Source organism: Arachis hypogaea, chromosome 11 (assembly GCF_003086295.3).
Source record: "Arachis hypogaea cultivar Tifrunner chromosome 11, arahy.Tifrunner.gnm2.J5K5, whole genome shotgun sequence".
NCBI lineage: Eukaryota > Viridiplantae > Streptophyta > Magnoliopsida > Fabales > Fabaceae > Arachis > Arachis hypogaea.
In genome coordinates this window covers 75,209,487-75,234,426 of record NC_092046.1, presented here as the reverse complement: position 1 = coordinate 75,234,426, position 24,940 = coordinate 75,209,487, and the positions used below count along the sequence as shown (strand labels likewise).

Below are 24,940 nucleotides of genomic sequence, written 5' to 3'. Positions count from 1 at the left end.
TTATACGAAAGGATTTTCTGTTGGTTTAGAAGCTATACTTGCAACGCGATTATATTTTTACATTTCTTTACCGATAGAAAAACCGATCGTCAGGCACTAAGGCCCAAACAAAGTCACATCTGTTCTCCTGTGGCAGACAGTCTTTTAAAGCTTTTTCTTTATCTTTACCCTCTGCTCTCCTGTGGTAGAGATTCCTTTAATTAATACATTCATTTCTCTTATATTCTTTGCTCTCATGCGGCAAAGGTTCTTTAGTTTCTTTTATTCTTTTAATTCTTTTATTCTCTATTATTTATTGAATTATATTTTCAGTTAACTCAGCAACCATTGTCTGAGTTTGGCTTCCAGTGTCATAACCTCTATAAGCAACCTCTGTCTTACAGGTGCGACTCTCTTAAGCCGATTTATACAAACATAACCTCTATAAGTAACTTCGGTCTTACAGGTGAGGCTCTTTCTAGCCAATGTATGTATTGATAACCTCTGTAAACAACCTCTGTCTTACAGGTGCGATCATCCCCTGGAGTGGCCGATGTATCTCTAGAAAGAAAATCTCGGTGGACTCACCACCATATCTCTACTTATCTCATTTTCTTTTCGTTCTTTCTTTCTTTCTTATCTGTGCTCTGCCCTCCTTTGGCAGGGATTCTTTTAAATTCTTTTAATATTTGCTCTCTGCTCTCCTGTGGCAGAGGTTCTTTAATATTTTTTTCTTTTCTTTTCTCTCCTTATCATTCCATAATATAATTTATCTTCGCATTATTCCCTCGTCTTTCCTTAAGTGTCTTATCAAAAAGAATTATATAGTACTTTAATTAAGTCTATGTTTTCTAAAACTTTTAAAATCAGTCTGTTTACTCTTCTCTAACTTATAATAATATTAATAATATCTCTACTAATTAATATTCGTAATATAATATTAATAATAATATAAATAGAATAATTTAAATGGTAAATAAATATTATATATATTTTCTTAAAACTAAGTTTGTAAAACCTTATTTTTAAACTTTATTAATTACTTTCTGAATCACCAACTTTTTAATATTCTATTTTTAACTTTAATATTTTATAAAATTATATTCGAACCCTCACTTATTTTCATATTTATAAAAATAACTCTGAATTTTTATAAAATACCCATTTTTACCCCCTTACTTTATTTATTACTCAAAATACCCGAAAACTTATATAGTTATAAATTATACCTCAATTTTTTATATATAAATCCAACGTTACCCTTCAAAAATAAAGTTTAAATATTAATCTTCCTCTAATACCAAAACCGAAACCCTTAGTCCTTCCCTTTCAAAATATTACTTGTATTTTAATCTGTTTTCGAGTCTTTCGATTACCGATTTTTCTCACGTTTTAATTTAATCTTTTAACCACCAAACCTCTTCAATTTCCTCAAAATACCACATCACAACAGTCCAAAAACTATTAAAATAACCACAGCTGAGCTGTTCCTCATATCCAAATAAACAAATCACAAGCAACAACAATAATTCAACACAAATTCATTCAAACTCAAACAATAATTAACCAAATCAACATTCACTTATCAAATTCAAATTTAATTATTTTAAAGTTATCAAACCTTATTTCCGTATAAAATCAAAATACCCAAAGCTCTGAAGTAGTCTTTTGACCGAGCTGCCAAAAAAAAAAACGTAAAAAATTATCTGTGTCTCCTAAAACTCTAATTAGCCGAACTCGAAGAAAAGAGCAGCTACGTCACCATCAACTTCTACCGGATCAAACTAACGCCAACGTGTAGAAAAGAAGAATATAAACATTTTTATCGAATTAGATTTTTTATTGGAGTTACGAATCAAAATAAAATCGAAAAAAGGAAAATAGAAGGAACTCACGGTTTTCACCATGAAATTCGGCCACTCTCTCTTGTTTGGATAACATGCAAGTTCGGTTATTGCATGATGAATATGTTTAATAGATTTGATGATGATTTGGGCAAAGGAAAGGTAGTTAGGTGTAGTCACCTTTTTGTGTGTGGCATAAGCCACGTTTGGCTTTAATGAAGGATGATTATATGATTATATACACTTAATGAATCATACTAATGAGTTGTCATAGTTGTATATATGCATTTATACATAAAAGCCACGTTCTCAAATCCATTTTCTTGTTCCCTTTAATGATTTCGGTTAGTTAAATGGAACAAGTATTAATATAATAATAATAATAATAATAATAATAATAATAATAATAATCAAATTTAAATTTTGTTTATTAAAATAATTTTAATAAATAATTTAAACTAATAAAATAAATTATAATTAAATTAAACTTTAATAATGATAAAATTTTATTTAATTATTTTTGTTAACAAAAATAATTTTTTTAAAATATAAAATCTCAATAAAATATAATAACTTACAAATAATTAATTATTTAATTTTTAAAAATTCAGAGTGTTATAGTATACTCCTGTTTATATACTTTTGATGGTAGGTGTGATTGGAATATTTTAAATTCAAAAGAAGCGCGGTTGTTAGATTCCTATTCGTAATTTAAAATTCTAAACTTATCTCTTAATTGATTTTTAAATTTCAAATTGAATTTTCTAGAAGTGATGAGGGGCGGTTGTTACAAATTCAACACCGACTTGAAGTTAGGCAAGGGCCTTTGAACCCTTCCTAGCAAAAAGTTCACTCAAATAGAAATAACTTGACTTAACAAGAGCCGTGATTGGAAAATTATGAGAACACTCATCCACATATTGCGCTCAATGCGACCAAGACATTTTTTCAAGCCAGTTTGTGATTTCTACGTTTTCGCCCCTTAGATGGCCTACGCTGTGTTAACCAGAACCTTCTTCAAGTCTTTATTTTTGAAGTGAGTCATGAAGTTGGCAGTAATGTGTCTTGTACAAAATACTTGGAAGGCATGAGGTGATTTTCATAAACTTTCCTTGGCATTCAACGTACCATCAATTGATTTGTGTCTGTCTGAAATCACTAAGACGCCGGATTGTGGTGTCACATGCTGTTGCAGATACGAAAGAAAGAATGACCAAGCCTCCTTCGTCTCACCCTCAACAACGGCAAATGCAATAGGCAAAATATTTACATTGCCATCTTGAGCAATGTCATCAATAACGTCCCACCGTATTTGCCATATAAGTGGGTGCCATTGATGGAAATAAGTGGCTTGTAATACTAGAAAGCCTCAACACATGGTGAAAACGTCCAGAAAACTCGATGAAACATGACGGTGTCGGCTGAACCAAGCCAAGGCTGTGTCACAAGTTGCACCCAAGTACCTAAAGACCCATCAACAGTTGGCACATATAGATGGTGACTTTATACAAAGCTAAGCACAATGAAATGAATCTTACCGGGTAAGTATATCTGCATAGCAAATAACCAATGAGGAATCTCGTTGTATGACTCATCCCAATTGCCATATATTCTAGCAATGACTCTCTGCTTTGCAAACCAAACCTTTCTGTAGGGCACCTTGTAACCGAAGTGATTCTCCACCCCTCTTTGCAGAACCCTGATGCTGATTGTTGGATCTGCTTTGACCATTGTGAAAATGTGTTGAGCAATCACCTTTGAATTCAACCTACGATGGTCTTGTCCCATCGATGTTTGTATGCAAGTATGAGGATCAGTGTATCTTCTAACCTCCCATTTTTCTTGTTTTTGGCGATATGATACGAGTATGCTCTAAGAACAACTGGGCCCGAATTGGATACACTATGCATTATACCTCAACTGATCACTCTCTATTATTTTATACTCTACAACCCTCTTGATCCTGTATCTCTTAACTGCTAACATGACTTCTTCCTTATTCTGAAACTGTTATCCAACCTCGAACTCATTGCTTGGATCTTTTTTGGGGCCTCCCTAGGTAAACGACCAATCTGAAGTCATTGCATCGAGATTCAACCTGGAGAAGTGATCCGGCCGGTCATATGGTCGGGAAATGACATGCTATGTCAGAGCGATTTGTGTGTCACTATAGTAGTTCATCTCTTCTTCCTCGTCACCATCATCAGGAATTTCTATTGGTTCATCATCAGCATCGTCTCCGTCATCGGGGTTAACATTATACTAATCCATCATCGGATCCCTGATAGCAGAACCCTCATGACTTTTAACATTATCTTCCATCATGTTAGCATTACCAACTTCAATGTTAGACCTCTCTTGACAACTTTCAGGTGGTATATTTAGATCGACCATCATCCTTCTAATATTCCGTCTAACAGCTCCACTTAACGGACTATTATCGACAGTATCCGTATATGATCCTCGTCCACCCAACTCAACGAGGAACAAGAATAATTCCAGCAAATGAACATTTGTCTATCGATTGTGCCATGACCTTATAAGACGTACGCCCTCATCGTCACGTAACCGATACCTAATTCAAAATAATAGAAATATTTTTCAAAACCGTGGTCTAATAACAGAACTAAGCCAACTGTGACATACCTTTTATAAAACAAATTGTCGTCTACTTCGATTGGATATCTATAGTAAATTTTCTCACTCTTTTCATCCGTTGCTACCCGACAGAATGCAATATCAGATTCTTCATTGCTGTTAGACTGTTGACTTTCGGTGTCATATACGTAATTATCGGTTGCCTAGACCTAAAAACAATAGAACCTTCTTCATCATACACTATTTTACCATCATAATGAATAGATAACAATGGATTCATTGACATTATAGAAAAAAAAGCCAAGAATGAAAATGAAAATGGAGAATGAAATTGTGTTTTTGAGCTCCGTTCTCCAGCAGAGATGCTTTTATTTTGGAAACTCCACCTGAAGTTTGCCCGGGGGTGTGCTATATGAAGTTCACCGAGAGTACAACGAACTCTACATAAATTATAGAGTTCGTCGGGGGTGCTGCAAACTTGCCCTAACGGCAAAAAAAAAAATCGTATTTTGGAAATTAAAGTTCAAAAAATCGTATAATAAGATCCATAAAAAATTATTTTTCACCATTAATTAAACACTTTTTGGCTTCTAATTATTTTTTTTCTTATTTTATATATGGTTCCGAAAATCAATCTTTTGCCATAGTCGTTATCTAGTTTAAGACGTTATAAAATTTATAAATAATTATTCCATATGGAGAAGCGTTCAGAAGATAAGTAAGGAGAATCAGAAAAAGTGTGAAAACATCAAAAAGGGAGATTGTGAGTAAAGAATTGAACAGAGGTTATGTGTGAAATTTTTGTAACTGTTAGTGAAATAAATAATTGTAAAATAATTTTAAAAATTATGTTAGTAGGGTTAAAATAAGAATAAAAAATTGGACACTATATATTGACATTATATATTGTTATAGGAAATTATATTATAGAAGACAAAATAAATATTTTTTTTGTAATATAATTTATTTATTTTAGTTTAATTTAAAAATAAATCTTCATGTACTCAAATTTTAAATACAATACTCTACATAATTAATAATTTAAATAAAAATAATATTATTCCTTACGAAATAGTTAAACAAATAAATTAAAAAAATATTTATGAGATTTCTTCAATTCATCATTAATAGATATAAATATGTTTAAAACAATAAAAAATACATATAAGATAAAAAGAAACTAGTTTCTTTCTTAAATTAAATTGACAAGAGAAAAAGACATAGCACTATCTTTAATTTGTATACGAAAGGTTGGGAACAAATTAAAAGATAAAAGAATGATTGAAAATATTGATTGTGTAAGTAAATTAAAGACAAAAAAACTATAGGTGGAAGTTATACAGGAATTCAATAATGGCAACACAATTAAATGAAATTTGCAATTATAGAGGCGATGCAATCAAAGGTGTTGAAGATAAAAAAAGGATGACATCAAGAGAAATACAGCTAAGTGTATCGAACGATCAAAAGAAAAACAGTAAAAAAGGATGAAATTATAAAAGAATGAAATAGAAAAGATATATTCTTTATGATTACAAAAAAAAAAAAAAATACTCTAATAGATGAATTAGAATGAGGCTAAACTACTTATCAGACCATGAAAATATCTATAGACTTACTCAAAACAAAGCAACACAATACAAACAAAGATTAACATAAAACTAAAAAAATAATTTAGATGGATACCTTAGAATATAATAAAATTCTTAAAAAATTATTTATCACCACTGATTAAATATTTGTTAGCTTTTAATTAATTTTTTCTTATTTTATATATGATTTTGAAAACAATCATTTTGACATAGTCATTATATAGTTTAAGAAGTCATAAAAATTTATAAATAATTATTCCATATAGAGAACCGTTGAGGAGATAAGTAAGGAGAATCGAAAAAGGGCAAAAACATTGAAAGGGGAGATTGTGAGTAAAGAATTGAATATAGGTTATGTGTGAAGTTTTTGCAACTATCGGTAAAATAAATAACTACAAAATAATTTAAAATTATGATAGTAGGACTAAAATAAAAATAAAAAATTGGATACTAAACTTTATGTATTGGTATTATATATTGTTATAGATATATATTGGTGTTATATATTATTATAGATGATAAATATTTTTTATATTTTTTTTAATATTTTGATTTTTCATGCATATTATATTTTTAGAGTTCTTATTATTTCTTAATTCATACGAGTCTTCTTCTTTTTTTTTTTTATTATTTACTATACTGTTTGTTATACATATATTTTTTAGAAGTTTTTTATTTTTATTTAGTTTTATTTATATAATTTTTTATTTTTATTGGATGTTTTTTATTTATATGACAAATATTGTTAATTTTTTTTAAATTTTTTAATAGTTAAATTTTTCAAGTATTTTATTAATTTTTATGATATTTTTATTATTTATTCTTCATGAGTTCTTTTTTCTATCCTTATAATATTATATTTATGTTTTGTATGAATTTTTTATTTTTTTATTTAGTTTTATTTATATAAAATTTATTTATCTTTTATTGTATGATATATGTTGATAGTTTTATGGAGTTTTTGTTGTTTCTTATTTTGTATGAGTTTTTTTTATTGTACTCTATTTTTGTTTTGTACAAAATTTTTTATTTTTTATTTGACTTTGTAAAATTTGTAATTGTAATTTTTATATACTATGTTTATTATCAAAATTTTGTATAATATAAATTATGATTTTATTAAAAAAGACAAAATAAATAAAAAACTAACTATAAGTAATAATAGAGTTATACATAATAAAAATTATAATCCAAAATAATACTAAATTTGTAGTACTCTTTTTCATATTTTTATTTTTTATATTATTTTTTTGTATTCTAATTTTTCATGTTAAGACCTCTAAATAAAAATGAAAAGACTATACTATTTAAGTTATAACTCATTAATAACATAAATTTACTTTTCATCAAAATTAAATTTACAAAATTAATTTTCAATAAACTTTTATTTACAAACTTTAATGTAAACACACACACGCCTAATTAAGTAATTAACACACCTTTTCTTACCAATATTAAAAAAATTTGGTACTGCGTTTGAGGAGTTGAGCCTCTGCCCTAGACCTCCTCCTCTGCCCTCGGAGTCCAATCAAACACACAGACTCTTGCCCTCTCTCACTCCAGCAGCGCCGCCGTGCCGCGCGCGCTCTCTCTCTCTCTGCACAGGAAGCCCGCAGCGGCACAAAGAATCAGCGGCGAGGAATCTTCTCTGACGGGGTAGTTTCCCATTGCATCGTCGATCAAAAGCTGCGGTTGGCATGGCTGTGGGAGGTGCTCGTCGATCTCTTCGCACCGGCGTCCCTGGGGCTCTCTCCCTCAGTTGCAAGGTCTCTCTCCCTCTCGAAGGTGCTTTGTCTCTCCCTCTCTCAGTTCTGCGGCGGACGACGGTGACATGATCCTCTTCTTTGCCGGCGACTACCTCCTCTGGTACTGATAATCTTGATTTGTTTGTTTTTCTTAATTTTTTTTTATTTTTCTGTTTGAATGATATCTGATTCTTTGAGGGAGGCTAAAGACTAGTTTGGGTCAACTTTTAAAATTTTTTTTTAATTATTTTTTTAAAAAATTTTATATAAAAATAAAAATAATTTTATATTTAGATATTTTATGTAAATTTTTTTTTTATTTATTATATAAAAAATATTTTAAAAAATATTTTAAAAATTATAAATTACAATTTTTTAAAAAAAATATTTTTTATTTTTTTAATATTTTTATTTTTATTATTAAAAAATTAACAAAGACACTAAAAAATAAAAAATAATTTTTTTTTTATCAAAATAACGAGCACTAATTCCTCTTTGCATACATAGAATTCTTTTATTACCCTTTTTTCTTTTTCTTTTTTACACAGCAATACAATCTACTATAGAATTCTATTGGGCTCCATACATAGTTGAGTCCAACTCTGATGTGGATATCGTAGGAGATCCAAAGAAGTCTTCTCTTCTCAGATACCTATTTCCCTTCTCAAACCCTAATTTTTGTAGGGATAATCGATAATCTGAAGTAGTTTAATTTGTGGTGCTTACAAATGGTTTTGCTTTATTTTTGGAGCCTATTATTTTGTTTCAATCCATTGCAGTTTGAAGCTTAGAGACAAAAATGGCCGGTGGGAATTTTATGCACAGAGTTATCTCATACGTTGTGAATGAGGTTGTTGTCAATGGTCTTGCCAACAGGTACGAAGAAGTAAAACCACTTTTTTCTTTTAAACAAATGATTTTTAGTATTTATCTTTTTGTTGAAGGAATTTGTTTTTGATTTATGAGGTTGTAACTTGTAAGTTGTAAGCTTCTTTCTCTGGCCAGTGGGACAAATCTAGTTCCTAATTGGCTCGTTCCATTGAGGCAAGATTGAACCTCAAATTTGAAATTTCCGAGTTTTTGTTGTCTCCATGGGGAACATGTTTATTCCACTGAAATTTTTAAGGAGTTTGAGATATTTTACTACATATGATTTTAGGTTATGTGTATGGTTATGGTGGTACCTAACCTTGTGTTATAATTATCACCTTGTCTAAAAATTGCAGTGCTAATTTCTACCACTGAATGCAATTTAAAACCATTTAACCATCTATATACCAATGAAAATAGATTTATAGGTGATAGGTAATAGGGGTTGTTTAAGCTATGCTTCTTATTGTTGTGTTTGAATCCATATTAATGTGATTTGAGCAGAGAAAGAAAGGCATCTTTGTTATAGGATTGTTTTATATTAAAACTCTTTTGCTTTGGATGAATTGAATTGGAAAAGAATACGGAAAAAAAAGGAAACCAAATTTTGTAGACAACCAACTATTTTAAGTGATGTTTCCAGTGATTATATTTGTGGTTTTGAAGTTTGTTTTATTGCTTTATGATTCTTCTGTTGTGTATGTAGTTCTTGTTAGCCTCATTTCTATATGTTCTCATGTGATTCTTTGATTGTGGTTCGTTTTCAGCCCTGCATTTCAGAGGTTTGCGGTAAGGACATCAAAGCAAATTGAAAATATTTCGAAACAAGGTAATGCCAGCAAAGTAATTATAAAATAATAATAATTATTCATCCTCGTGAACAAATCAGCTTCATTTATGCAATATTTTTTTTCTGCAGCTGTTCAGAAAAGGCAGGAGTTAACGGGGCAGATCAAGGACATCTCGAAAAATATGGAAGATGTATGCAATCCATCACATTATATTATGCACTAGCACTTTGATAATGATCTAACTCTCTTTTTCTTTGCAGTCATTCAAGAGCCGCTGATTTTGTTATTCTTCCTAAATTGCTGAAGAAAATAAAGGTGGTGATTCTCTTTGCCAAGGATTTTTGATGGAGACTAAGCTAGGGTGTATGTAGATTTCTTTTGTAATTGACTCCCCCCCCCCCCCCCTTTTTTTTTTTTTTTAACTCTCTCATGATCTGAAGCCTTATGTAATTGCCTGCTTCTAGTTTACGTGGTGAACCTGAACAGCAGGATTATGATACTACGTAGTTTATGATATTATATTAGGCAGCTATGTCTTTCAAATTGTAGAAGATTGATATCAAAATAATATTGGAACTTGTGTATATTTGTCCGTCTTTAGACTTGCTCCAATGGGGAATCGAATGCTTGAACATTACACTTATAATTTATAAATCACCACTATCATTATAAGGAACATTATACTCTGTATAGTTGCCCCAATAAGGAACTTTTCTCGTTACTTGACTGAAGCGGGGGCCAAATAAATGAGGTCACAAATAGTCCAAATAAAACAGGAGATAAGTAATTACCAAAAAAAAAAAAAAAAAAAAAACAAACAGGAGATAAGAAAACAATTGGTTAATCAATTAAAATGAGTTAAATGACACCTTGATTACCCCTAGACCCTAGCAAGCTTACACATGAAATAACAAAAAATAAAGTGTATTTTTTGTTTTTAAAATTTTATTCTGTTTTAAAAATTTTAATTTATATTAAATATATCTCTGGTGGTTAATTCTTTTTAAAATGTAGAACTTAATTTTACAATAATTTTATAAGAATAATATTTAAAACAAACAAATTAAACATAATTTTCATACATTATTATTAAATTGGTCTTAAACCTTTTAAAAATTTAACTTAGCAACACAAATCTTTAGCTATTGAAATAGATATACCTACCTATTTAAAAGCACCATCACCTATATATTTTCTTGAGTCTCAACCAAAGTTCGAAACTGATAACTTACCATCTACATCTGGACCAGCTAAAATTTGCCTCTTCAAATTTGGCAAGTGCTATTTGATTCTTTTTTATCTATTTTATGCTTTGATATTATATCAGAATTAGGCAGGTGCATTTTCCAAATATAATGCAGGTGATAGGGTGAAATTTAACTGTTCATCTTCTTGTGGTTTATACCAAACATCTTTAAGGTAACACATTTGTAGTAAACTATTCAGATTTTTTTTTTGTGTGGCCAATTTTGTGTATATTATTTTTTGCACTTGTAAGATAAACAATAAAGTATGCATCTTTATTCCAAAATTGAATTGTAACTGTGATACCATGATTATTAATATTCATGACTGTGAAATGGCTATATGAATGTATACACGAAGTCGTTGGTATGGGTTGTAGGATGGATTAGGGACTTGCTGATCGAGGTGATGACGCTGTTGGATCTTCGGAGCAGCGGGAAATGGTACCTGCAAAGACACTCCGACCCTCAAGTCAGAATGGATATGAGAAGTATAAGTGAGGGTTAGGAATGTGTCGTACCTGAGGGAGCCCTTGGCCTTCTTTATATAGTTGGAATTTGTTATCTTATATTATTAGTTAAGATAAAAGGAATATTTTGATTTGAATGTTGGTTAGGGATTACCGGTCTAGTTTAGCCGTGAGGGAGGCCCAGACCCGGGTAACCAGGTCAGAGGCCGCTTCGATGAGAGATCCGGGGATCGTGTATGAAACAATTGCCCCCGGAGCAAGAAACTGAGTGGGCTCGGTTTCATTGCTGAAGGAATTTCTGATCTCATCGTGCGGCCGTGAGCTTGGCAAAGAGGAGTGTTGGGATCAGTCTTCTGGTCGAGGTTGGAAATCCGAGGAGTGCTTGACCGTCCCATCATCTGTCTGTTGCCTTTCTCGAAGAGGGGTTTTTGTCAATTGTGATTCCCTAGGTGCCATAATGACATTTAATGCGAGGGAAAGCTTTGGGTTTTCTTTCCCTTTTTACCCTTTATTCCATTTATCTATGAAACGTTTGGGTTTATTCTTTTATTTCGTCTTGCCTTTTTGCTTGTAACCGCTCATTTCTCTTTTCTCTCTGCATATCTCCTTGCATGTAACTACTTTTTCTTCTTACCTTCCTTGCTTGAGAATTTGCCATTTCCCTTTCTTGGAGTCGCTTTTGACTACGTTTGTTGGTGTTTCGGTGCATTTGCTGGTGCTGCATTCCGTTCCTTTGGGCTTCTTTCGTTCATTTCTTCTGAAAAAATCATGTTGGTGCTCTCCTACAATGTTTTACTTCCTTTTTTTGTGCTTTTCGCTTTATGAGTGGGGTAGTAGGAAATCAGGGGGCCACTATTTTAACGTAATTTTTCATGATTGTGGTAATGATAGAGGAATGGGGAGAGTGTGCCTCTACTTTTTAGGTGTTTTTAGGCGCGTTAGTATGGAATTTGTATGTTTTTTCTAGCTCCGGAGAGTGGGCTGATAGTGGTCCCCCTTTAATTTTTAGGTATGGTTCACCGAAGAACTGAGGGAGCTAGGGCTCCCGTTGTCTCGGCTGATGGCATTCCCAACACTTACTACTGGGTGACCTCTAACGTGTCGGAGACGCCCTCCCGGGTTACGGAGGAGCATCTCTAGAAGTTGCGCGATGATGGCGCGATTTGAGGAAGTGACGAGGCGACTTAGGGCTGGAAATTCATACCCTACTCGCGGGTACCCAACCCGGTCTAACCCGTTCGGGTAGGGTAGGATACCCGACCCGCTGCGGGTAGGGTAGGGTGCGGTCCGGGTATGCCTGCGGGTAGGGTAGGGTACAGGTTTAAGGTGTACGCTACCCTATCCTATCCGCACCTTATATATAACACATATTTTATAAAAATTAGGTATATAGTGAAGGAAATGAGAGTTGAACCACAACCTCCCTTATATAATAACTTACAATAAGTGAACAACCAATAAACTAGTTAGTTAATTTAGTAATTTAGAGCATTAGTTTTTTATTTTTTTTATTTTATTAATATGTATAAAATTTGAAATGATTGAATTTTATATTTACTTTGAAAAAAATTGATATTTCTGCGGGTAGGGTAGGGTAGGGTAGGGTAGGGTTTAGAACTTTAGGGTGCGGGTAGGGTTGGGGTTGAGAGATTCTCAACCTGCGGGTAGGGTAGGTGACGATCGGAATTTCAGCTAGTAAAGAAATTTTTATAAAAATAAAATCACGTTGTAAGTATAGTTTCTAAACCAACAGAAAATCCTTTTGTACAAAAGTTTGGTTGTCACAAGTAACAAAACCCAATAAAATTTATAAACCGAAGTATTTAAACCTCGGGTCGTCTTCTCAAGGAATTGCAGGGCAGTATGATTTATTATTGGTTATGAAAAATTATATATTTTTTGGTTTTTGAAATAGGGAACAGGTAATTTAAATGACAAGAAAAATAAATTAATGATTAATAAAATCTCTTGGCAAGGTATGAGAAATTGAAGTCCTATCCTAGTTATCCTTATCAGGTGTGATGAGAATTGGATTCTGCTCCCACTTTAATTAACCCTTGCTAAACAAAGGAAAGTCAAGTGGACAAATTAATTTGATCCTCAGGTCCTAGTCGACTCCTATGGAAAGACTAGAGTTATTGGAGTACAAATTAATCAGCAAAGAATTCCAATTTCAATCAACAGCTGAGTTTGATAACTCAAGTATTACCAATTACTTAACCAAAGCCAAAGGGAGAAAATAAATCAATAATTAAATGGAAAGCATCATAAATAAAACAATCATAAGTCTGAAATACTTCAAATTGCATTAATTAAGAAAATCATAACATGAATGGTTCATAAGCCAAATTGAAAAGATAAATTACGATTAAAGTAGTAGAATAAATAATAATAGAAAGTAAATTAAAGGAATATTGAACCTGTGATTGAAGAAGAAATAAACCTAACCTTTAAGAGGAATCCTAATCCTAAATCCTAAAAGAGAGGAGAGAACCTCTCTCTCTAAAAACTATATCTAATCCTAAAATTATCTCTATTGTATCTATCACTGAGTTGTTAAGTTGTTTCCTCCATTCTCTGGCTTATATTCTGTGTTTCTGTCTTGGATTTGGGCCGAAAAAAGGGTCCAGAAATTGCTGGGGGCATTTTCTGCAGATTCTTGTACGTGGCGTCTGTCACGCGTTCGCGTCAACTGGGAGTTTTCCTTGTCACGTGTACGCGTCATTTTTGTTCTGCTGAAGGCGCGCGTTCGCGTCGTCCACACGTACGCGTCGCTGCCATTCCGCGCTAGGCACGCGTTCGCGTCGTCCATGCGTTCGCGTCGCTGCCCTTTTCTTAAACTCCATTTTTGTACTTTCCTTCCATTTTTGTATGTTTCCTTTCTGTCCTTTAAGCCATTCCTGCTCTATGAGACCTGAAAATACTTAATACACAAATCACAGCATCGAATGGTAATAAAGGGTAATTAAAATTACTATTTTAAAAGCATAGGAAACATGTTTTTCACATATATCATAAAATAAGGAAGGGATAGTAAAACCATGCAATTTACATGAATAAGTGGGTGAAGAATTGATAGAAACACTCAATTTGAGCACAAAATACATCATAAAATTTGGGTTTATCAACCTCCCCACACTTAAACAATAGCATGTCCTCATGCTAAATCCAAGAGTAAGGGTAAAGTTAGAATGGTGGAATCTCATGCAATGCAATCTATTCTAAATGCAAGCTACCTACATGAATCATGCAATTCTAGTTATTATTCACCTATATATATAAAGCTTACATGTGGTTAATTTACTTCATATTTTCAAGGAATCATATAGCCAAGCCTATATCATGTTAAAACACATTCACAATTGAGTTGGGTAAAAATATTTCACAAACTTGCAAGACAATTAAACAATTAAGCAGAGATATATGGTGATGAGCTATTGAACCCTCACTGGATTTGTGTTTACTCTCTAGTCACTCAGTGTTTAGGGTTAATCACTCTATTCTTTTCTATTCATGCTTTCTAAAACTTTGTTCTTCGTCTAACCAATCAACAAATATACAATGTGTACATACAAACATCATGAGGTCTTTTTCAAGGTTGTAATGGGGTCAAGGTAAAGGTAAGGGTATATATATAAGGCTAAGTGAGCTATAAGTTGAATCCTTAATTAGTCTAAGATCTCACCTAACATATACATACTCTATAAAAATTTAAAATTATCCTGGTCTTCCTAATTTTTTCCACTTTGTGTCACATACTCATGTACCAATTTTTATTCTGATTTTACTTCCGTGTGCATTGATTTCTCTACTAAACTTATTATTGGGGTGATTTTGTCCCCTTATTTACTTATTTAATTAAAAGAATTTTTTTTTGAAACATAAACATAACATTTTCAATGCACATGGTATTTTTATTTATTTTGGTTTCATATGAGTATGTTCCCAAAATCCTGATTATTTTATTACTTTAATCCTTTCCTATCAACCCATGTTCCCACATTTCCCCACACTTAATGGATACACAATCTCTATCTTAAGCTAACCAAGGATTCAACTTGGGATTTTTAATTTGTTTTTCTGCTTGAGGCTAGTAATGTGGTTATAGAACAGAAGGGGATTAAAAGGCTCAAGGGGGCTAACAAGGGTGATGTAAAAGGTAGGCTAGTTTGGGATAAGTGAGCAATTTAAATAATGGCCTCAATCATATATTGGTATGTATCTACATTCTATATTGGACATATAGACTGAAACAAAGTAAAGATCACCAGAATAAAAAAGAAGGGCGAACACACAAGAATGAAATAATTATGGTTAAATAATGTAACCATACAATTAAGCTAAAAAACTCACAGGCTGTGTGTTCTTTGGCTCAAAAACCATATATCTGTTATGTATGTCATGCAAGTAGAAATCAAGAGTTCAAATTATGCTCAATGTGAATCTTAGGGTGGCTCTTAAAATCTTAGTGTTCTTCCTTGAAGAAATGTTGTTAACTAACTCACATTTATTGCTATATATATATATATATATATATATATATATATATATTATACAGTGTGTGGATTGTTGTGATTCTGTTATACTAAAATTTCTAGTTTACTCTTTTTATTTTCAATTAATCCAAATTATCATGTGCTAAAAAGGGTAAACTAAACTAAATAATCCATATTTTCTCTATCACAACTTAATAAGCTAAAATTGCAACTAGACTAAATATCTAAGATATATATAAACTAAAGTGCAAAATGTAGAAATAAATTTAAAATACAGCAAAAGAGAAATGTGCAAGTACTGAAAGATAAAAATAAAAATAAAAATACAGAAAAGTAAGCAAAATAGGATAAAAAGAGAGTCAATACAGAAAAGTAAGCAAAATAGGATAAAAAGAGAGTCTGAAAAGTGGTTCACTAAAATAAAATACGCCAGAGATGGCGACCTCCCCACACTTAAATAATAGCATTGTCCTCGATGCTCAGTCAAGCTGGGTGTGAGAAGTGTCATCTCTGGAAGGGTGTGCAGTAGGTGTCTCTATGGTGGTCTGAGGCTCTGTAGTCTGGATCAGTGTCGGAGGGTCTGTCTGCTGCAGTGGAGGCTCTGACTGTAGAGGGATCTCTGGGTCTGGGAGCTGTATCTTGTGGGGCTCCTCATGCTGTGGTGCAGCCTGCTCAGCTCCTGCCTGCTTAGCCTCTGCATGTGCTTCCTCCTCATGATCATCCGTCTCCTCCTCAGATGGCTCAGAAGGGGGTGTCAGGCTCGGAGGGGATGTCATGGTGGCCAGATCGAATCATCAACTTTAAGTACTCATAGCGTCGCAACTCATATCGCCGCTGGTTGCGGCGCTCCATCTATTCCAACCGGTCAAATAGGCAATGCACGAGGTGGAAGATGGGCTGTGAAGCAGGTGAGGGTACAGTAGTGGTGGTAGGTGCAGCAGTGGATGCAGAAGGAGTAGCAGAAGATGTGGCTGCCTCAGCAGAGTCAATGAGAAAAGGAGGTCTGTACCCCAAAGCCTGAAACTTCCTGCTGTGAGGAATAATCTTCTTGCAGTCTGCAGTAGTTGGCTTCTCATCTGTCGGCTCCCAGGGCACCTCAGCTCGGCGGCCTAGTTAAGTAATCAGGTATGGGAATGGGAGGGTGCCTCTGACATAGACTCTGGCCATGTAATACCGGATGAAACGGGGCAGATATAACTTCTTTCCCTCCATCACACACCAGATGAGGGTAATCATAGCAGCGGGCACCTCTATCTCATGAGTGCTCGGCATCACGTAGTTATTCAGGATCTGCTGCCAGAGCTGAGCCTCATCATTCAGATAAATATAATCGCGCCATTTTGACGATCGGGATTTCTGCTAGTAAAAATTTTTTTATAAAAATATAATCGCGTTGTAAGTATAGTTTCTAAACCAATAGAGAATCCTTTCGTACAAAATTTTGGTTGTCACAAGTAACAAAACCCAATAAAATTTATAAACTGAAGTATTTAAACCTCGGGTCGTCTTCTCAAGGAATTGTAAGGCAGTATGATTTATTATTAGTTATGGAAAATTGTATATTTTTGGGTTTTTAAAATAGGAAACAGGTAATTTAAATGACAAGAAAAATAAATTAATGATTAATAAAATCTCTTGGCAAGGTATGAGAAATTGAAGTCCTATCCTAGTTATCCTTATCAGGTGTGATGAGAATTGGATTCTACTCCCACTTTAATTAACCCTTGCTAAACAAAGAAAAGTCAAGTGGATAAATTAATTTGATCCTCAGGTACTAGTCGACTCCTATGGAAAGACTAGAGTTATTGGAGTACAAATTAATCAGCAAAGAATTCCAATTTCAATCAACAGCTGAGTTTGATAACTCAAGTATTACCAATTACTTAACCAAAGCCAAAGGGAGAAAATAAATCAATAATTAAATGGAAAGCATCATAAATAAAACAATCCTAAGTCTAAAATACTTCAAATTGCATTAATTAAGAAAATCATAACATGAATGGTTCATAAGCCAAATTGAAAAGATAAATTACGATTAAAGTAGTAGAATAAATAATAATAGAAAGTAAATTAAAGGAATATTGAACCTGTGATTGAAGAAGAAATAAACCTAACCTTTAAGAGGAATCCTAATCCTAAATCCTAAGAGAGAGGAGAGAACTTCTCTCTCTAAAAACTACATCTAATACTAAAATTATCTCTATTGTATCTGTTACTGAGTTGTTAAGTTGTTTCCTCCATTCTCTGGCTTATATTCTGTGTTTCTGACTTGGATTTGGGCCGAAAAGGGTCCAGAAATCGCTGGAGGCGTTTTCTGCAGATTCTTGTACGTGGCGTCTCTCACGCGTTCGTGTGGGTCACGCGTTCGCGTCATCTGAGAGTTTTCCTTATCACGCGTACGCGTTAGTCACGCGTACGCGTCAGTCATTTGTGTTCTGCTCAAGGCGCGCGTTCGCGTCGTCCACGCGTACGCGTTGCTGCCATTTCGCACTAGGCACGCGTTCGCGTCGTCCATGCGTTCGCATCGCTGGCCTTTTCTTCAAAACTCTATTTTTGTGCTTTCCTTCCATTTTTGTATGTTTCCTTTCTGTCCTTTAAACCATTCCTGCCCTATGAGATATGAAAATACTTAACATACAAATCACGGCATCGAATGGTAATAAAGGGTAATTAAAATTAATATTTTTAAAGCATAGAAAACATGTTTTTCACATATATCATAAAATAAGGAAGGGATAGTGATGACAAGTCATCTTAGCCTAGTTTCACTAGTCTTTTTCTTTTGTTTTCAATTGATTTTATGCACTTTCTTGAGCCATAAGTAAGCCAATTGGGTAGAATTTCATGTTTCCTTTGATTCAATCAACCATGGATAAATTAATGCAATTTCATGAGATTTTGTGCTATAACTATCATATATTATGAAAGAATAACAATCTCATGATTTTGAGCATAGCTTTGATGTCTTTGATTGATTGATGATAGGTGAAAAGAGCTTTGAAGAAGGTTGAAGAAAGAAGGAATGGAAAAGAGCAAGAGAGAACAAAAAGCTTGAGCCAAAGCTTGCCTCAAAATTTAGCTCAAACTTTTGGAGGAGCTTGACTACACCCTGGAGGGAGCAAAAGCTTGCGCCAACGTTTGACCTCAAGCTTTTAGGCAAACGTTGGCGCCACAACAAATACACCCTGGAGGGAGCAAAAGCTTGCGCCAACGTTTGACCTCAAGCTTTTAGGCAAACGTTGGCGCCACAACAAATACACCCTGGAGAGGGCGAAAGCTTACGCCAACGTTTGATCTCAAGCTTTTAGGCAAACGTTGGTGCCACAACAAACACACCCAGGGAGCAAAAGCTTGCGCCAATGTTTGCCTCAAGCTTTTAGGCAAACGTTGGCCAAGAAGCATGCAAGGGAGGATCCACGTTTGGCTCAAAGTTTGACCTCAAACTTTGGCTCAAACGTGGATGACAGCACAGGAGGCAAGTTGATATGAAAAGCTTGAGTCAAAGTTTGCCTCAAACTTTGACTCAAGCTTTAATGGTTCATAGCCCGGTTCACAAGTGGGTTTCTCTCCAACTCCAAGAGCAATCAACAGAGGCTTTTGTCAACCCAATTCTATCAAGAGCAAAGGCCCAATTCAAGGCTTGAAGATCATTTGAAGAGAGTATATAAATAGCTTAGAATTTAAGTTTTTAGGGGAGCTTTTCCTTTTTAGTTTTGCTGAGAGTTTTGGAGAGTTTTTGGTTGAGAGTGATTTTGAGATTCTGAGTCTTGGGGAAGGAGAATTGAATTCTCTTCCTCTTAGTTTTCTTATTTTCAATTTCATTTACACTTTGTTTGAATCTTGGGTGTTGGAGAATTGAAGGAATTCTGTTTCAATCTCACCCTGAGATCTCCCTGTTTTATTTACTGCACTTTTTAAGAAATCAATTTTTGCATTCCTTTCTTCTATTGCTTGATCTTTACTTTTCTTGCAATTGAATTCTGAATTTGGATCTAGGAAGGCATTGAGATCTAGACTTGGTTATCTAGTCTCTTGGGTCCTGAGATCTGGAGTTTTCATTTTAATTTCTCTGTTGAATGCGTCTCCAAGTTCATTTACATTTCCAGTTGAGACCCATTTCATTTTAATTCCTTTTCTACTTTTCTGTTTATCGCAATTTACTTTTCCTTGTCTAATTTCTGCAAATCCAATTCCCAATTCCTGTTATAATTCAAGCCATTTACATTTCTTGCACTTTAAGATTCTGCAATTTACATTTCTTGCGTTCTAAGTTTCTGCCATTTAATTTATTGTTCTTTAAGATTCAGCACTTTTATTTTCTGTTCTCTTTACTTTACTGCAATTATCCCTCTCCCTTTAATTTTCATGCAATTTAGTTTCAGCCAATTACAAATCACTCAACCAAATCTTGATTCGCTTGACTAAATCAACCACTAAACTAAAATTGCTCAATCCTTCAATCCCTGTGGGATCGACCTCACTCACGTGAGTTATTATTACTTGATGCGACCCGGTACACTTTTCGGTGAGATTTGTGTGTTTGGAATTCGTTTTTTTTTTCAAAAATACCCATCAAGTTTTTGGCGCCGTTGTCGGGGATTGAAATAGATTGACAATGATTAAGTGAAGTGGAGATCTAGATCAAGCACTTTTTCTTTTCTGTTTCTTTAACTTTTAATTAACCCACTAACTGTTTGAATTTTTGCTTAAGCTAACTCAAACTTCATTCTAGCAATAGATTGAAGTGTCACTGGTTTTTGTGTGTTTCTTTTGTTTTGCTTGTATGTCAGATACAAGAAGAGAGATCCCTACCTTTCATGAAACTGACGAAAGAATCCTCCAAAGGCTAAGAAGAGAAGCAAGAGAAAAAAATGTTGCTGGAGAGGAAGAATCAGATGAAGAATATCATGAATTGGAGGAACACTCAACAAATCCAACAAATCCACCAGTGAGAATGGCCAACAACAATGGTCAACCCCAGAGGAGAGTCTTGGCTTCATATACATTTGCTAATCCAAGGCATTGTGGGAGTAGCATCCTTACCCCAAATGTCGATGCAAATAACTTTGAATTGAAGCCCCAACTCATCACCTTGGTGCAGAACAACTGTTCTTATGGAGGAGGCCCCTTGGAAGATCCAAACCAGCACCTATCCACCTTCCTAAGGATATGTAACACAGTGAAGACCAATGGTGTGCATCCTGACAGTTACAAATTGTTGTTGTTTCCATTTTCCCTGAGGGATAAAGCTACTCAATGGTTGGAGTCATTTCCAAGAGAAAGCATCAACAATTGGGAGGATCTAGTGAGCAAGTTCTTAGCCAAGTTTTATCCTCCTCAAAGGATCATCAGGCTCAAAACAGAGGTTCAAACATTTACTCAGATGGATGGAGAGTCATTGTATGAAGCATGGGAGAGATACAAAGCTTTACTCAGGAAGTGTCCACCAGAGATGTTTAATGAATGGGATAAACTCCAAAATTCCTATGAAGGACTGACAATGAAAGCTCAAGAGGCACTTGACTATTCAGCAGGAGGCTCAATGCAACTCATGAAGACAGCTGAAGAAGCTCAGAACCTCATTGACATAGTGGCTAACAACCAATATTTCTTTGGCAATCAGAGACAACGCCAACCATCACTAAGGAAAGGAGTGTTAGAAATGGAAGGGGTGGACACCATCCTAGCTCAAAACAAGATAATGCAGCAGCAGATTCAACAACAATTTGAGCAGATGGCTAAAAAGATTGATAGTTTGCAAGTTGCAGCAGTGAATACAAGCCAACCATCAACGACATGGGGGCAAAATGAAGAAAATCAAGAAAATCAGCAGCAGGAACAACCTCAATATGTGCACAACCAAGGCTCAGGCAAAAATAAAGTTTATGGTGACACCTACAATCCATCCTGGAAGAACCATCCAAATCTCAGATGGGGAGATAACCACACCCACAGCCAGCAACCGTGGCAGAAAAACTCAAACCAAAACAACTCAAGAAACACAACTTACTCAAACCACGACCAGCAAAACGCTAATCATAATCCATACAAAAAACCCCAAAACAACCATCATCCACCTTCCACATCCATATTCCACCCACAAAATAACTCCACAAATAGTTCAAACAACTTCCAGCCACAACCATCTCACTTTACACAACCACAACCAAATCCAGACTCTCAAAGAATCTCTAGTCTGGAGATGATGATGGAGAAACTCATAAAAAATCAAGAAGCAGCAAGAAAAGATCAAGAGATGGCAAGCAAAAACCAAGAAGCATCAATCAGAAACCTTGAGAGGCATATGGAGCAAATGACTAAGCAAATTTCAGAAATGGGTGAGAAGAGAGCAATTACCTTTCCCAATGTCACTGAAAGAGACAAAGAAAAAGCTACAAAGTGGGAGGAGTGCAAAGCAATCATAGGGGGAAGTGAGAAGGAAGCCATCAATCAGGAAGAACACAATAGACAAGTTCCACAAGAAGAGACAGAAAAGAGAAGTGAAGAGGAGAGAAAGACCAAGAATGCAAAAAGCTCAAAGAAAGATGAGGACATCCTTGAAATACAGCTACAAGAGAAGAAGGAAGGGGTGAAGCCAGATGTCCCCAAACTTCCGTACCCTCAGAGGTTCAAAAAAGAAAACGAGAATAAGCAATACTCAAAATTCCTGGATATATTCAAGACTCTCAGCATCAATATTCCTTTCTTAGAAGCACTTGAACAGATGCCATTATATGCCAAATTTATGAAAGAAGTACTCACAAAGAAAAGATCTCTGAAGGAAGGACAGATTATTGAGATGACAAAGGAATGTAGTGCTATCCTCCAAAGAGAGTTACCAGAGAAGAAAGATGATCCTGGGAGTTTTTACATACCTTGCACCATAGAAAATATAACAATTGAGAAGTCATTCTGTGACCTCGGTGCAGGTATAAACTTGATGCCTTTGTCTCTAATGAGGAAACTTCAAATTTCTAAGTTGAAGTCCACACGAATAGTTCTCCAAATGGCTGACAAATTCATTAAGCAAGCACTGAGAGTTGTGGAGAATGTGTTGGTAAAAGTGGGAAAATTCTTTCTCCCAGCTGATTTTATCATCCTGGATATGGATGAAGACCCTAACACTCCCATCATCCTGGGGAGGCCTTTCCTGGCTACGGCAGAGCATTGATAGATGTTGAAAAAGGAGAATTATTGTTAAGAGTGCATGATGAGCACCTAGCATTCCATGTTTTTAAAATCCTGCATGAGCCCACTCAAGAAGAAGATTGTATGAAGGATAAGGCCAAGGATCAAAGCTTGAAGGAGGCATTCAATGAGTTAACTCCAAGACTTCTACATCCATGCTTGAAAGAAGTAGAGATGGTGCAATAGACCAAAGAAATCAAGGAGGAACTAGATCCAAAACCCCCAGATGAGAACCTCAACATTCCAGATAAAGAACCACCAAGGCATGAATTATCTCTTGAGAAAGAAGAGAAGAAGTGTAAATCATGTTGCTTGTATGCGAAGTTTGTATTCGTAGGTTTTGATGAATGACAAACCAACAAACGACATGAAAGAAAAACCAACAAACAACTTGAATGAACAAGCATATTGAAAGATCAACCAACATTCAACGTTGAGGAATGAAAAGTTGAAAGCAACACAACAACAACAAGAAACTCAAGTCCACAACATTTGAAGACAAGTATAGTGTCTTAGGACTTAGGTAACTTCTTGTTAAGAACCAATTGCTAAATCTCTCAACACACACTCACAAAATGTTTTGATGCACATCTTGCAATTCGATGCTAGCCAAATGGTTTAAAAACTTGTTTTCAAAGGTACAAAAGCATAGGAATTGACTCCAACAAGTTTGAGATCAATCCTAAGTATTTTGAAGTGATTTTAAGCCATTCTTTAAGGTTTGCATCGATGCACACTCATCTTGCATCGATGCAAAGCATGCAACGACTTGTTGCATCGATGCAAAGATGTTTGCATCGATGCAACCTAGCTGAAAATTCAAATTTCAGCTTCAAAGACACATTTGCATCGATGCAAAGTGTTATGCATCGATGCAAATGATTCAAAAACATAAAAAACGGCTAGTTTTAACAAAACGGCTCCATCCCATTAACTCCCCAACGTTTCTAAGGTTTGGGAAGTCTATAAATAGATGGATTGAAGCCTTATTTCATATACGTGAGTATTTGCAAACTATCTTGTTCATATTCTTTCATTCTACACATTTTTAAGGTGTTATAATACACAATTTGAGAGAGCAATATCAATTGGTTCAATAGTGCTAAACTTGTAATCATACACTCTTCTAGAGAGTACTCATTTCATCTCAACAATTCTTTGAGAATTGTTTTCTTGTAACACTTTGTAAATTGGAGTGTGATCTCCAAGGTTGAGTCAAGAGTTATAAACACTATAGTCGGTGAGGATACCAAAGAAGTATACTAAGTACTCAAGGCAAATCTTAGAGAAGGTATCTCTAAGTGGAGTGGGTTAGTATACGAGTGGTGATCATATACCGTGAGGTGTTAGAAACTAAGGACTCGGATTGTAAAAGGTTTTGCGCGAGCACCTTGAAGCTTGGCAATAGTGGAACTTCTCAATAGCGATTGAGAAAGAAAGTGGACGTAGGACAAGGATTGTGCCGAACCACTCTAAATAGCGTTTGCATCTCTCCAAACTCATCTCTTCAATATTATTGTCTTTTACCTTTGAGCAAATAAATTGTGATCGAAAAGTAGCTTCGTAAGTACTTAAGGAATAGCTTAAGTCCGATTGGTGAAAAGCTTGATCAATTTATTTGAGTTGGTGTCTATTGGAAAGTAAAAGCTCCTTATAAATGCTTAGCAATTGAGTTAAGCTCTTGGAAAAATACTAGTACAATAACACTTTTGTATATTGTCTTTAACTTTCGCAAAAAGATTCATTGTTGTTGCAATACTCAATTCACCCCTCCTCTTGAGTAATTGTGCATAGGTTCTACAAGAAGAAGAGGCCAAAAGGGTGGAGAAACAAGAAAATCCCCACTGAAGGCTTCTCACCAGGGGATAAAGTAGTGTTAAACACCCAACCAATGAAGGTGTCCCCACAATCATCTAAATACTACACTGTGAACCGGGTCCTTTCACTTGAACACCTAGAGATCATCAAAAAGGAGACCGGAAGGAAGTTCACAATAAGAGGAGAAAAGTTGAGGCACTATAATTTTTAACCCCCATGATCTAAGGGGATCGATGTCAAGCTAATGACAATAAAGAAGCGCTTGTTGGGAGGCAACCCAACCTAAGGTAGTTTTATTTTCATAG

At 34.6% G+C, this 24,940-nt stretch overlaps 1 long non-coding RNA gene across 1 annotated transcript; it reads right to left on the bottom strand.

Annotated features, from left to right (window-relative positions):
• Positions 1 to 2,713: 2,713 nt before the first annotated feature.
• LOC140176366 (uncharacterized) lies at positions 2,714 to 7,752 on the bottom strand. The gene is made up of 3 exons (XR_011867614.1): positions 7,463 to 7,752; positions 4,470 to 4,630; positions 2,714 to 4,398 (listed from the first exon to the last, which is right to left on the bottom strand). It is a non-coding gene; the product is annotated as an uncharacterized lncRNA (long non-coding RNA).
• Positions 7,753 to 24,940: the final 17,188 nt, after the last annotated feature.